The 15020-nt window shown below is 41.3% G+C and overlaps 1 protein-coding gene and 1 pseudogene across 5 annotated transcripts in view; both read left to right on the top strand.

Annotated features, from left to right (window-relative positions):
- BANK1 (B cell scaffold protein with ankyrin repeats 1) overlaps window positions 1-15020 on the top strand; it is a 348964-nt gene that overhangs the window by 285835 nt on the left and 48109 nt on the right. The window lies entirely within an intron of this gene.
- On the top strand, window positions 6983-7637 carry LOC142104411 (ecotropic viral integration site 5 protein homolog pseudogene; annotated as a pseudogene).

Below are 15020 nucleotides of genomic sequence, written 5' to 3'. Positions count from 1 at the left end.
ATCCTCTGCGTTGCTAGGGCACCTAGTCTTTCCAGAGGCAAAGGGCTGGCTGTTTCCTGAAGAAATAGCAGATGTGGTCTTTTCCTCTGGGCTGGCTGAAGCTGTGATTGCAGGTGATGACTGTTATCTTGCAGCTGTGGTCTTTTTCTCTGGACTGGGCTGTGCAGGTATAGATCCTGAAGTCTGTAGCTTAGCAGCTTGGCTTCGGGTAATAGAGTTGAGAAATGCAGTCACTATACCACCCCCAACATGGGGGTACTGGGACTGTGGGACAGTCCATCCTTAAATGACAGGTTTTCCCACAGTTGTAGCACTTCCTCTCCATCCTGGGCTCCAATGGTCTCTGATAATTTCCAGGGACAGGGCAGGGTGGTGGCTGGCAAGGTGTTCCCAAAGGGTTAAGTACTTGCTTTTGGGGGTGAGTAGAAGAGGGGTTTCCCCCTGATTGCACAATCCTTTGGGGTTGGCTGTTAACCTGGCACTTCTGCCAGTGTGGCCTCACTGCCACATACTGATCCGCCAGCTGGGCCGCTTTTTCCAGGGTTGCTGGGCTATGGAACAATACCTACTCCTTCACCTCCGGCGCACACTGGCGGTGAAATTGCTCTCTGCAAATTAAATACACTAATTCTTCGCAGGACTTGGCGTCAGATCCAGTAATCCATCTTATTGCCAACTGCCGCAACTGGCTGGCAAATTCCTCATGGCTGATGTGGGTGCTTTTAGCCAAGTCCCCAAACTTCTGCTGGTAGGGCTCCGGGGTAATAACATAGCGCTTAAGGAGGGCCTGTTTTACCACGTCATAGTCTGCAGAGTCCTTTGGGGCCACTCCGCGATAAGCTTCCACTGCACTGTCCTTGTAGCGTGGGAACCAGATACTTTACCCACTCCTGTTTGGACAAGTTATGGAGGCTACAAGGCTACAAGACATTTCAAACAACTGCAGGAAACACTTAAATCAGACATTTATAATCTCTAGACTGAGATATTGCATGTGATATATTGACTTACCGCTTTAGAAGAAACCAAAGAAGCAGATAAGGACATTGTGACAGGATGGACCGCCTATGCCACCCTGTCTGTTGTTGCTGGGAACTGGCTGGGCTTACTTTGCCACCGTTCCCTTTTGTTATCCCAAATGCGCCCTCTTGCCGCAGTAGGAGGGGCTTACACAAGCTGCCAACACTGGACTCCTATACCGGCATCCAGAACCGGGTTTCTTCTGGGTAACTGACGCTGCTAGCGTACCTCGTTGCTAGTGTACCTGGGCTGGTACTCCTGACCTCTCACTTTACATCAGGATTGCTGTGGATGGACCCCTCCCCCCTGGCCTATCACACTGACCAGGGCTGCATGGGTAGCAGGCAGAGCAGTGGTACTGGAAAGCTTGGGTCTAAATCTCAGAACAGCCGGAGAACGGATTAGTTATAGGATCTAATCTGCAGGTCACAGGAATACTGCAATATTGAAGATGTTTCCAAGCAGGTCTTTGAAGCAAGATGTTTATTTGTTCACACACACTGGTTGAAGGTACCAGTGTGATTAGGTCAGACAAAAATCAGAAGAACAAGTTTCAAATACAAGCTAGTGCCTTTTATACAGTTCAGAAACAGGCTATTTTTAGTATCAGGATGTACTCTATTTACACAAACATGGATTTACATGCATTGGAAAGCTAACAATATTTAACTCAGCTACCAAATACCTAGAGTATTCAGGCTCCTTTACAACCACGGAGGCGTGAGGAACCAAAATCAAAGAGGAACTTTGCAACATCATAGCCGTTTCCGGACAGTAGGTAGGTGCACCTACAGGACTCTAACAGAGACCCACTCGATACACGGCGCGGCAAGAACAGTGAGTAAAACTAATTTCTTATGCCAAACGGCTCAGTCCATAAAAACTTTACATACCGCGCTTGTCATTTGGATCCCCACGGGTATAGAGATGCCTGTTTGATTGCTAACAGATGCTCTCAGGAACAAGAAAAGCAAATGGGGCATCCCCTTGAGTATACACGTACAACACAATGGAAGGTCGGCCATTTTTGAAGATCATCAGGACTGGGAAAATTTTTGTGGCGTACTAGACCACAAAAAGATATCACTCCCTGATTGGCAATGAAATTCCTCTCGGCTAGATCCACCAAATCCTTTCCATAAAGATATCAGACAGTCAACCAAAGCAATAGAGGCCTAAGACAATTACAGTATCCAGTACCCAGGTGGTTACCTAAAACTTTGCGCTACTTAGGGGGGGAATTCAATTCAGCGCGAAGTGTCTCGCGGGCATTCCAGAGATAATTCACACGTATATTTTTAGTGAAATTTCCGTTAATTTTTCCTCGCACCCCATAGAGGTGTGCGGAGAACTGAATGTATGTATTTTTACCTTAGCAAAAAAGTTCCAGAGAACATCACGGCTATTAGATTTCCCCCCCTTAATGTTAGAAAGTATTTTGTTCCCATTTAACTATAGAATTTTCTATAAGACAGAGTAGAAACTATTCTTGTTTAATAGACATTGAATCTTATTGTTACAACCAGACTGTTTAATCTTTCAACGGTTCACCTCCTAAGTTTGTAGTTATCTCTACTCTTAGATTTTTTTTTTCATTAGTTAAAATTTCTGGTAGCTTAGAAGTGTATGGGACCCTATATGTCAATCTTTACACGACAAGTTGTATATGTTATGAATAAGTAACTACCATTAAGAGGAAAGTGCTATGAAAATAATATCTATAGATGAGGTCGTTTTTCACTCACCACCCTGATTAATCCTTTGTGACTTATCAGTAACAAGCATGGGCAAAGTTTCCATACCCAGGCTTTGTATATGTAATATGCTGTTATTGAATGTGTACTGCTTGTATGTTGTTCTAATTTTATACTACCAAATACCTCTCATTCCCTCTCCATCCTTACCTACAGTAATCAATATACCACCTGTCCTCACAAGGCATTATTCAGAGAAAGATCAATAGAAGGTCTATTTAATCACTCTCCCTACAAGTTGATCAATTACAGCTCATTAACATTATTTAATGCACAGGTCTTAAATATACCCAAAAGAGATCTATGTTTTTACAAGTGCCTCATGCTGAAAAATTGATGTTGCATTGATAAAAGAGACCCATTTTAAACAGAATGCAGCCCCCAAATTCCTCCAGACAGTGGTCAAGGCATTTAACTGCATGCAGCCCCCAAATTTCTCCAGACAGTGGTCCTGGCGATTAAACAAAAATTTGTTGCAGGATGTTTATTGCAAAACCCAGATTGAAAATGCCATTGATGAATATATTTCCGTAAAATATCATGCAGACACCTCTAAAACTAATAACAAATAAATACTTATATAGTACAAATTATTAGATGATAAAATAAAGTTAGCCTATCAGAAATGCCTGAAAATATATTTTCAATGAGGCAACAAATGAAGCAGATTATTAGCCATAGCCTTGCAGGCACAAAGAGCTCTTACCTTCATTCATTCAGTTAAGGATGAAACGTGTCTATTATTACATCCCCTCTGGAAAATAATATAAAGAAAAAAAATATTGATGCCGATCTTGAATTCATAGAAGAACAAGAATCCAATACAAGAACAATAATATATTGTATCATAGTTGCCATAAGGGGAAAAGTTCAGGACCCGAAGGAAGGAATTCTTCCTAGTGCTCCAATTACAAACCGATCTTTCTGTTAAACATCAATATAAAACGTTTTGCTAAATTAATTGCTTATCACATTACAGACTTACTTACTGGTCTGATCCAAACAGAGCAAGTGGGATTTGTTCTGAGAAGAGAAGGTGGTCACCACACAACTAAAATGATAGGCTTAATACAATATATTTTAGATCCAAGACCCCCTGTATTTTGTTATCAACAGATGCTGAAAAAGCATTTGACAGAGTCAATTGTCAATTTATGCACAGTGTACTGAAGCACATGGCACTGGACCCAGTATGTTTAAAGTAAAACCCAACGATTGACCCAACCCTTGGGTCTTGGAGAAGACTTGGAGCATGAAATCCTGTCTCTTTTCAATCATATTGTCACACGCTGCTCATTCGGCTTCCATGAACAAAGGCTGGGACATTCACCTGCGTCTCATTAGCAGACCTCAAATCCCTAAGTCCTGATCTGCGCATGTGCAGACTGATTACCTGTCTACTTCTCATAAGATTCCTATTGTTTCCTGGTTTGGGTTCCAGACTTGAAAAGGCACTTCCTCCCTTTCCTCTGTGTCTGTTGATCAAGTTACCTGTCTGGATAGGTTCCTACCTATTCCATGAGCTCCCACTTGTATCGTCAGTGCCTCCGCTGTGTGCTACTCCACAGGCTATACCACTCAAGCTGCACCTGTCTCCGCTGTGTGCTACTCCACAAGTTATACCGCTCAAGCTGCATTTGTCTCCGCTGTGTGCTACTCCATGGGCTATACCGCTCAAGCTGCATCTGTCTCCGCTGTGTGTTACTCCACAGGCTATACCGCTCAAGCTGCACCTGTCTCCGCTGTGTGCTACGCCACGGGCTATACCACTCAAGCTGCACCTGTCTCCGCTGTGTGCTACACCACGGGCTATACCGCTCAAGCTGCACCTGTCTTCGCTGTGTGCTACTTCATGGGCTATACCACTCAAGCTGCACCTGTCTCCACTGTGTGCTACTCCACGGGCTATACCGCTCAAGCTGCACCTGCCTCAGTTGTAGTCCTGTTCCACGGGCTGGATCGCTTAAGCTACATTTGTGTACAAGGGCCGTGCTGTGTAACGGAGATCGCTATCTTTCAAGTCATCTATCAGAACTGTCCTGTTCAGGCTCCATCTACTCCGCATTCGCCTCTGTGGCTCAGTGGCACTACAGGTTGTATCATCAAGTTGCTTTTTGTTATCTTCTCTGGCTGTTCCTGTGTCATCTAAAGCATATTAAGGCATTGTATGGTACTTGATTTCTGCGACATCGGTTGTGATTATATTGCTGCCTGGACTGTTACTCTCTCCTCTGATGTGCGCTGTCCTATTGTGATACCATACACCTGCTGCCACCTGTTTGCTGGATTGTTCTCATTGCCTATGATATTGTCGGTGGCTCTGTTCACTTTGTACTACGTTCCTGTTGTCTATATATATACATCCAGTCATCATTAAACCGCTGATTGTACTTTTATCCTGCATCTGTCATCTATTCACCCTCTAGGGGCTACTACCACTTGCCAGTGTGTTACAATACTCCCTAAGGATCCGTTCTTCTAAACATCTATTGAACGGATCCAGAGTCCAGAATACCAAACCGTGACACATATGCTTTCACAGGCTTTCTCCAGGTACACATGCACAGCCATGTAAGGACTGAAGAACTTTAATGGTCAGCCAGCTGGTTGACTCAAATGGCACATTTCCAGAAATACAGAGTCTCTCTTCCCACAAGGGACAGACAGTGGTCATGTTTGCAAATTAAACATTTTCCGCAGAAGATAGGCAAAGAACTTAACCTATCTAGGAAGTACTCTCCCTTTGAAACACTATGCACGATCCCTCAGAGCTCTAAACATTGTATTTCTACTAATTCTAGTAAGCACTTATAACATGGTACCCAAGTATATTCAGGCCTGTAACAGAGATCTAAACACTGAGGTCCACTGGCTACACATTTTCAAATTGTCAAACACATGTTCATCATGCCTTTCTATTATTGAAATGTCATTTTGAATCAAATCTAAATGGTATAGATGCTCTAGTATAATCACCAAAATCTCTTTAAGTGTATGGAGGTGCAATATTGCTATGGGGATCCAAATATACATTTAGCGGGAATATACTCATGTAATCCTGTTTTGATTTTTCAGAGTTAATCCAAAATTGTGCGTGGTGAAGTACAGATTTTTGTCTTATACTGTATCCTGAAATCTCAGTCTCGGTTTGCAAAAAAATCATGTTTGAAACATTTAAATAATGCTGCAAAGGCAGTGATGCATGTAGACTGGAAATCTGAGAAACCATGATCTATTAGAGGATACATTTTTTACATGACTATGGAAAATCTCATACTCAAGACAGATATACAGAATTTATGTCCACCTTGCTCAGCTGGCTGGAATGTAAGGAATCTAATTTAAACTTATTTTGGTGCACCTATGACCTTGAATCCAACTAGCTCATCCATGACTATTGACCACAAACAACCCTAATTAAGGCGCTTATACTACGGCAATATTAAAGAATCTTATTCACATGTTCATACATATTAAGACATATTATTTACTAAGGCTGGGTACACACTATAGTAAAATTCTAACTATGCAATATTTTTAGCAATTTTACCAGCAACTGAAAAAAATAAGAATGCATGCAGATTCCTGTGTACACACTATTCAAGTTTTACATGATTAACAGATCTGTGCTCTTCATCTGTCATAACCATCGGCTGAAAATATCCTTACTCAACACACCACATAGAGATCTATGTACACTGCGGTGGTGAGTGCATATACACTGCAGAATTGGAATGACATCCTTCCATCGTGGAACAAGACTTTTATTCCAGTTTAAAAATCTCATTTAACGATACGATGGGCTTTGGAGCGTTCATTGTTGCAGAGTACACACTAATGTGATATAGGGCCGACAAGTTGTTTACCATCTGATTGGCCCGATTATCATCTGAAGACACTGTAGTATGTGTACCCAGCCTAAGAGACAATAGGTTCCAGTACAGGTGATTCCCCAAATCTCATGCCCATCCTATAAACTTCCCAATTAATGCTTGCTTGTTACATAGGGCATACCGCATTCCTTCCCACTTTTATCTATACCCCCTTCTTGATTATAAGGTACATGTTTGTTTATGACATTACACTGTATAATTGTAAAAATTATGATAATGTACTTAAAACTAATAGTGTAACTGCAAGTTTATTTGCTCACTTCTTGCAATAACAAAAGAATACATTAGAAAACATAAAACAAATAACTACTGTTATGCAATGCTCAAAACATGCCAATGAAAAAGCAGTTATGAAATAAAAATGGTCTCACCATGTGAAAAACTGATCAGAAGGGGCATTGGCAGAACACAAAGAGAATATTTTTTTTAAATAGAAAGATAGCATATGGCAATATATTTTGTTCAATGGCATTAAGGCATATTTTTAGTGAATTGCGAGTAGGGTACTGCCAAAAAAGTATTTTTAATTGTAGGTCTGCTTTTGTGAAGATGCCAGAAGAAGATGCTTTTTGTGTATTTGTAAACTTTATTTGCAAACTTTCTAAACCCAGCATGGCTGAGCTGGTCCTGTGTATGTGTCAGTCTGAATATATAAATCAGGAGCACCTGCCAGACTTCTTTGTGCATTTTCAAGCTCATGCGTCTTCATACCTCTCTGTATGCATTGTCCAGGATCCTGACTATTTTTCATACAGGTTTCCAACTAGCAATTGCCTCAAAACTATTTGATAGATTTTTGTCTGAGGGTTTAGAGATTGCATTTCGAGCAGGATGTGCTGTTCTTCAAATGAATTAAGCAGAATTAATGCAGCTGGATATGGATGGGATGTCACAGCGCTTTCAGAAAGTCATTCCACATCAATTTGATGGGAGCCCAGATAAGTTAATCCAAGCGTTTTATCAAATGTAGTAAAATGGCAAAAAAAGAAGTTGGAAAAAGAGTACACTACAATAAAGCAAGGGAGATGGAAAAGCTAGTTATGATCAAGAGTTTGTGCATAGAGAAAATACTTTCAAAACACCATGTTGAAACCTTGGAGAAATATAAATGTAACCTCTACTACTCACAGGAGTTTGATGTGCAACTGGAAAATGAATTGGTTCAAGCAATACAAAAAGAGTCCCATTGTGTAGTGAAAGAAATCCAGAACAAGATACTGCAAATCTAGAAAAGAAAAAATGCTGCAAGACTTCAAGAAGTGCTCATAGCAGTAAACATAATAGAAGCAGAAGCCATAGCAGCCCTTTAGGAACTGGAGCAGTAAATAATTTATTTGGAGGATCACTGATAGCAATATTTAACATACACATCAGGCTTGTGAAAGACACATCCAAAAAAATAGTCAATCAACTGCAGGACAAGCTGAGGAGGAAAAGAGAAAGACAAGCGCACTTATGAAAGATAAAACAACAAATGGAGGTGAAAAGCTTACAAGTCAAAGTACTATTATTATTATCGTAGGTTTGTAAGTGCTCCGCAGCGCCGTACAGTAGGGAAAACAGGACATACATAAAACAAGTTAATACATAAAGCAGACATAAAGGCAGACACAATAAATGCAGACATGAAAACAAAGGGTATGGAGCACCCTGCTCATTAGACAGCGTACATTCTAAGTGGAAGAGGGCACAGCTGAAACAAGAGGAGCGAGTGGGGCTTAGAGTGAAACAAGACCAAAACGTACAGAACATCTTTCAGAGAATCTGGCTTGTTTGTACTATATTGGTTGGCACCAAAGTAAAACCTACAAGACTGCACCAACTAGCTAACCATTTTACTGATAACTTCCCTCGGAATCTAGAACATACAGTACAGCTTTCAGAAACTCTGGCTTGTTTGTACAGAACTTGTGACACAGCTCATATAGCCATAACAAATTCCTCATTTGTGTCACAGTCTATTCAGTTGAAGAAAACTTTTGTCACTGGTCATATGGCTCATTGCCCCTTGTTTGATACACGACTTTGATGAGCACCTTTCTTGAGTAAGTTTAAAACTCCTAGCCCACTGAGTATCTGTTGGACTTTTATTTTCAACAATCTTGAAGATTCCTATGCTGTAATTGTCATTTTCCTGTGTTACTCATATTTCTGAGCAGTCTTCTCATCAAATTCTGCATTCAGCTTTTTCTGCTGTATCACTTCTCCTGCTCTGATTCCCTTTCTACAGTTTTATTGGTCAATTAATTTGTCTATGACAAATTCCAAATTGATCTCTTATTATGGTCTGTCTTCAGTTGCATAAATTAAAGCTCAGCATGATTCAGGAAGGCTGCTCAGGAGTAAAGTTGCTATATGGCTATTTAAAGGTCCTCTCCAATACCACAGAAATTTGTTGAATATTGTTCATCTACTCATATATTTCCTAATGCGTTAACATTCTCATGCTATATAAATTGGGTAGCAGGCATAGTTTATTAATTAAATGTAATTGTTCATGCCCTGTCTGCAGTACTTTCCATGTGCATTTTGCTATGGTTTCTTCTCTTTAATTGACCATCTTCCACCAGTACAGTAATTACTGTTTTAGCCTGCGTGTTTATTGTATCCCAGTCTGGACAGCTTTTTGTTCTTTCTGCGCTAAGTACTTTCACCAGGCCCTGTAAATATTTCCACAATGATGTTCCATAACTGGTAAGGTTAGGTTACTGTATCTTAAAGAGTAAAGCTCACAGGTATCATGTTATATCAAAAAAACATGTATGTTTGGAAACAACATATTTAATGGAAGCCACTTGTTTGAAAGTAGACATGTGCCTGAAAATCATTAAATTATGTTTCTCACATATCTAATTTCAGTGCTGGATTCTGATAGTCGTGCAAAATGCATCGGGGGCTTCTTCCAGGGAAAAAAGCATTTCTCATATAGAGATGTGCACCAATTATTCTGCATTTTCTTTGTGGCGCATCTTGCTAGTTTTTCGCACGTGCAAAAATTTAAATTCATTTCAACGTACTGCCCTGTATCAAATTTTGATCACCTCTATTAATGTTAATACCAAGAAACAATAAAGGGCTCATTATTATAGACTATATATATAAAATGCTTAGATTCAGTAAAAATCACTCATGACTGCGATAAATACATATAATCTAGATTTATTAGTAAAACACATATAATCAGTGGTCGAAGAGGAAATTCAGAAGTGACGGTATGAAAAATGCAATGGAAATGTAAGTGAATGAAATTTGATAATTTATAATGAAGTGTCGGTATGGCATAGCAGAGTATACACCCCCACTTCGACCACTGCATATAATCTATATCAGTGGTTCCCAAACTTTTGCAGTTCGCGGCACCCTTAGAGTCTCCATAATTTTTTTAAGGCATCCCTCCAAAATAATTATCGAGCAGTCCTGTTTTAGAAGTAGCTGGGTCAAAAAATTGTAATAAGTATTTAGGTCAGGACAGAAATGCTTATTTAGTTGTATGCAAAAATGCCCCCTCTGCATCCAGACACTCTGCCCTCTCTCACGCTGCCCCCTCTGCCCTCTGTCCCCCCCCTCTGCCCTCTGTCACGCTGTCCCCCTCCTCTGCCCTCTGTCACGCTGTCCCCCCTCCTCTGCCCTCTGTCACGCTGTCTCCCTCCTGTCACGCTGTCCCCCTCCACTGCCCCTCTCACGCTGTCCCAGCTCCTCTGCCCTCTGTCCCAGCTCCTCTGCCCTCTGTCACAGCTCCTCTGCCACGCTGTCTCTCTCCTCTGTCCCCCTCCTGTCACTCTCCTCTGTCCCCCTCCTGTCACGCTGTCCCCCTCCTCTGCCCTCTCACGCTGTCCCCCTCCTCTGCCCTCTGTCACGCTTTCCCCCTCCTCTGCCCTCTGTCACGCTGTCCCAGCTCCTCTGCCCTCTGTCCCAGCTTCTCTGCCCTCTGTCCCAGCTCCTCTACCACGCTGTCCCTCTCCTCTGTCCCTCTCCTCTGTCCCCCTCCTGTCACTCTCCTCTGTCCCCCTGTCCCCCTCCTCTGTCCCCCTCCTGTCACGCTGTCACTCTCCTCTGTCCCCCTCCTGTCACTCTCCTCTGTCCCCCTCCTGTCACGCTGTCACTTTCCTCTGTCCCCTCCTGTCACGCTGTCACTCTGCTCTGTCCCCTCCTGTCACGCTGTCACTCTGCTCTGTCCCCTCCTGTCACTCTGCTCTGTCCCCTCCTGTCACGCTGTCACTCTCCTCTGTCCCCTCCTGTCACGCTGTCACTCTGCTCTGTCCCCTCCTGTCACGCTGTCACTCTCCTCTGTCCCCTTCTGTCACGCTGTCACTCTGCTCTGTCCCCTCCTGTCACGCTGTCACACTGCTCTGTCCCCTCCTGTCATGCTGTCACTCTGCTCTGTCCCCTCCTGTCACGCTGTCACTCTGCTCTGTCTCCTCCTGTCACGCTGTCACTCTCATCTGTCCCCTCCTGTCACGCTGTCACTCTGCTCTGTCCCCTCCTGTCACGCTCCTCTGCACTCTCTCACTTTGACCCCTCTGCCGTGCGCCAGCTATAAAAAAATCAAACAGAAACACTTACCAATCCGCGCGGCGCCGGGACCCAGCATCCTCCTCTCTCACGCAGCAGCTGTCACTGATATGACAGCTGCGTGAGAGAGGAGGATGCTGGGTCCCGGCGCCGCGCGGATTGGTAAGTGTTTCTGTTTGATTTTTTTATGGCTGGCCCGCGGCACCCCTGAGACAGCGCCGCGGCACCCCTGGGAGCCGCGGCGCACAGTTTGGGAACCGCCGATCTATATATTAACAAAACAAAGCAAGAAATACCCTACAGTGTTAATAGAAAGATTTTGTTAATATAAATTACCTTCTCTAATAAATTTCCAAATAGTTGTGGACTCCAGGAGGTATATAAATATACAGCAGATATTTCCAAAATAATCGGATTGGTAGACAGCAAATGAAGGAACATAAAAGTCCCAATATTATGTGTATCCTCCAGAAGGTATAGTCCCAAACTTTCAGGAATTGTATCAGCTGGAGATAAATTAATAAAACAAAAAATTGTTTTTACCGGAGCCAAGCTTTAGCAAGTGTATGGCTGCATGAGATGCGAGTCCTCCTCCGGATTCTCAATGGTACAGTTTTGAAAAATTCAATGTCTGTCCCACAGTGTCTGTAGTAATAAGCTGTTAATGAATAGGTTGTTATGGAGTTCAGATCCACTTTAATTGAGTTTTTAAATTCATAGGGGGGTATTCAATTGTTTCTTTTAACGCGCTAAAACAAAAAAAAACGAGCGCTCGAAAAAAACTTCATATTATACGGTAATTTTGCGCGCGTAAACAGTTAATACGGTACTTACTCGCTGCCAGCGGGCTGAATTTCAGCTCGCTGCTCAGGGAGCTGCGAGATGAAATTTAGCGAGTAATTACCGTATTAACGGTAATATTTTTAGAGCGCTCGTTTTTTTTTGTTTTAGCGCGTTAAAAGAAACAATTGAATACCCCCCATAAAACCACTATTAGTGTCAATGTCCTGGCAAGTTGTGTCACTTGATTAGCGACTTTATCAAAGGGTTCAGTTGAATAAAGATGATTGCTCCATTCATATAAGCACATTAAGCTCCATCTTCTGTGTTACAGGAAGTATTTCAGATATGGTGTATACAAGCTTTCTGTCTAATTACTATAAATTACATACAATGGTTACAATATTCAAAGGAGACAGTCCTAGCCAACAATATAAAAAAAACATATTCAAAGAAAGAAAGACACATACGTATAAAATATATAATGTTTAGAAGTCAGAGTTATAACATATTCGTGGTTAAGCATAATCTACAGTGACCTGAATTTAAGTCTAAATATTTAGCTTATCAGGCTATGTTTAGAGATTCTCAAAACAATATACAGGGTCTTGATAGACTTTACTGTCCCTCGCATTCGTGTGTATATAAAAGTGTGTCCATGGTGTTCCGTTTGCAAGTTGGTTACTATGGGGATCCATAAACAGATAGAGTGAGGATTCATTATTGGTCACTTGGATGGTGACATAACAATAGTAGTCACGTGACCGGGGCAGATCATAATGAAACAGCACAATACTCATTTCAATTTAAGGAGCAAAAGAGGGGTCAGATGGTAATATATAACTACAAATATGTATATTTAAATAGACTGTTTAGGGACTGCATTTGTTATAAATATATTAAGGGGCAAATTCAATTCCCTGAGGTTTTCCGAAAAAACAACGCAAGTGTGCATAATTACCGTTACTACGGTAAAATCTCTGTGGATCTCGCAGCTCTAAAATCAGATGACATTTTCTGAAAAGTCCCCAGCGGCATTTGTTTTTCGGAACAACTGGGAGAATTGAATCTGCCCCAAGAGTCTATACATGAATAAATAGATGTCCTAAAGTTAGAGATTCATAGTATGCAAACCATACTGCCTAAACATAGTAATAAACATTTCCATAATCAGAACAAGATGCGTAGTACTAAGATTTATATGATTTAATGATTCCACAAAATACAGATTTTATATATAGATCTCATTGTTTTATATATGCTATTTCTTGTACTTTTCTACTTTTTCTAATTGTTTTAAATAAGGTTCAATTTTAATCAACAGGAGATCATGTTATTCCATTTAGATCTATATTTTCGTTTAGTCCATCTGGACACAAAGTCCCCATTTGATAGATCCAATAAGCTTCCTGTATATATAACTTTTTAATTCAGTCTTTCCCACTCTGTGTTTACTTAACATGTTCTATACCTATAATTGGAAAGGAGCTAGGGTCACCATTATGAACGGATTAAAAATGTTCCGGAACACTATGCATTTGTAGTTTATTGAGAATATTTCTCCTATGTTTCATCAGTCTCCTTTATAGGGTCTTGTGGTTCTTCCAATATATTGGATATTACATCTGCAAATTAACATATAGATCACATAACTAGTATGACAGTTAATAAAACTTTTGATTATAAACCTTTAAGTGGTATAAACTTAATTGGATTCGACATCTAAAGAACATTTCCAGAATACGCACATATCTCACACAAGAGACCGCAAAAACCTTAATTCATGCACTCATCATCTCCCACATCGACTATTGCAATTCCCTCCTTACTGGTCTTCCCAAAGTCAGACTTGAACCCCTATAATCTATTATGCACGCAGCGGCTAGATTGATTTTCCTTGCAAACCGTTCTTCCTCTGCTGAGCCACTCTGTCAGTCTCTACATTGGTTGCCTGTATTTCAACGAACCAATATAAAATTCTTCTACTAACATACAAGGCCGTTGACAAAATTGCACCGACATACATTTCCTCACTTGTCTCAAAATATCTCCCTACTCGAAACCTCCATTCTGCACAAGATCTGCTTCTCTCTTCCACTCTCATCACATCCTCCCATTCTCGGTTACAGGACTTTTTTCGGGCTGCACCCACTTTGTGGAATTCCATCCCTCGCACATTAAGACTTTCCTTTAGTCTCCAAACCTTCAAGCATTCTCTGAAAACCCATCTCTTCAGACAAGCTCATGATATTCCTCAACCACCATCTTAATCTCCCCTATTACCATCCTCTACACAGCTAGCACAAGACAACAACCCTCTGACCAACATTGCAAAACACACAGCCCACTCAGTACTTTTACCTTTGCATTGTAGCTGGTCCAGTGTGCAATATGATGTGGCACATGCCCTTGTGTTTCAAACTCCCATTGTCCCATATATTGTAAGGTTGCGAGCAGGGTTCTCTTACCTCTCTGTCTGTATGTATTACCCACTTAACACTTTATGTAATGGCCTGTGATAACCAACACTCTATATATATATACGTGCTGGGAGACTTACTAAATATTATGCCTTCCTACCCAATCAAAGAGTAGCTCTAAGGGTTTCGGTCAGGGACAGCAATTCGGAACAGTTCTCATGTTGATGTCACTGGCGTCTGCAGTGGTAATGTGTAGCAGGAAAAATGGTCACCAGTAAGTTTTGGTCTTTGGTTTTACGGCAGATTTTAGTTGGTAAGTGGAAAGTGGTCCATAAGGCTCTTTACAAATTACATCATTACAGACATTTATTTTGGTAGGTGCAAGGGATATAACTCAAGCATCCAGCGTGACCTGTGACTGATAGCAGCAGTGAGTCTAAAGTTTTGAGTAAATGTAACAGGCTCTCCAGTAATAAATGTGGTTATCACCTGCTCCTTCAAGCTAGCAGTCCCAGTAGTAAAAGTTATGATTATCTTGCCAATTACCAAACAGGATGCCATAGAGCTACGTAATCATGTCATTAAGAACTCAATTTAAGAATTAACCTCTGATAAGATGCTCACAAAATCTATAGACATTG

Source organism: Mixophyes fleayi, chromosome 1 (genome assembly GCF_038048845.1).
Source record: "Mixophyes fleayi isolate aMixFle1 chromosome 1, aMixFle1.hap1, whole genome shotgun sequence".
Lineage (NCBI taxonomy): Eukaryota > Metazoa > Chordata > Amphibia > Anura > Limnodynastidae > Mixophyes > Mixophyes fleayi.
Note: the sequence above shows the minus strand (reverse complement) of the source record. Positions and strands in the feature narration are given on the sequence as shown.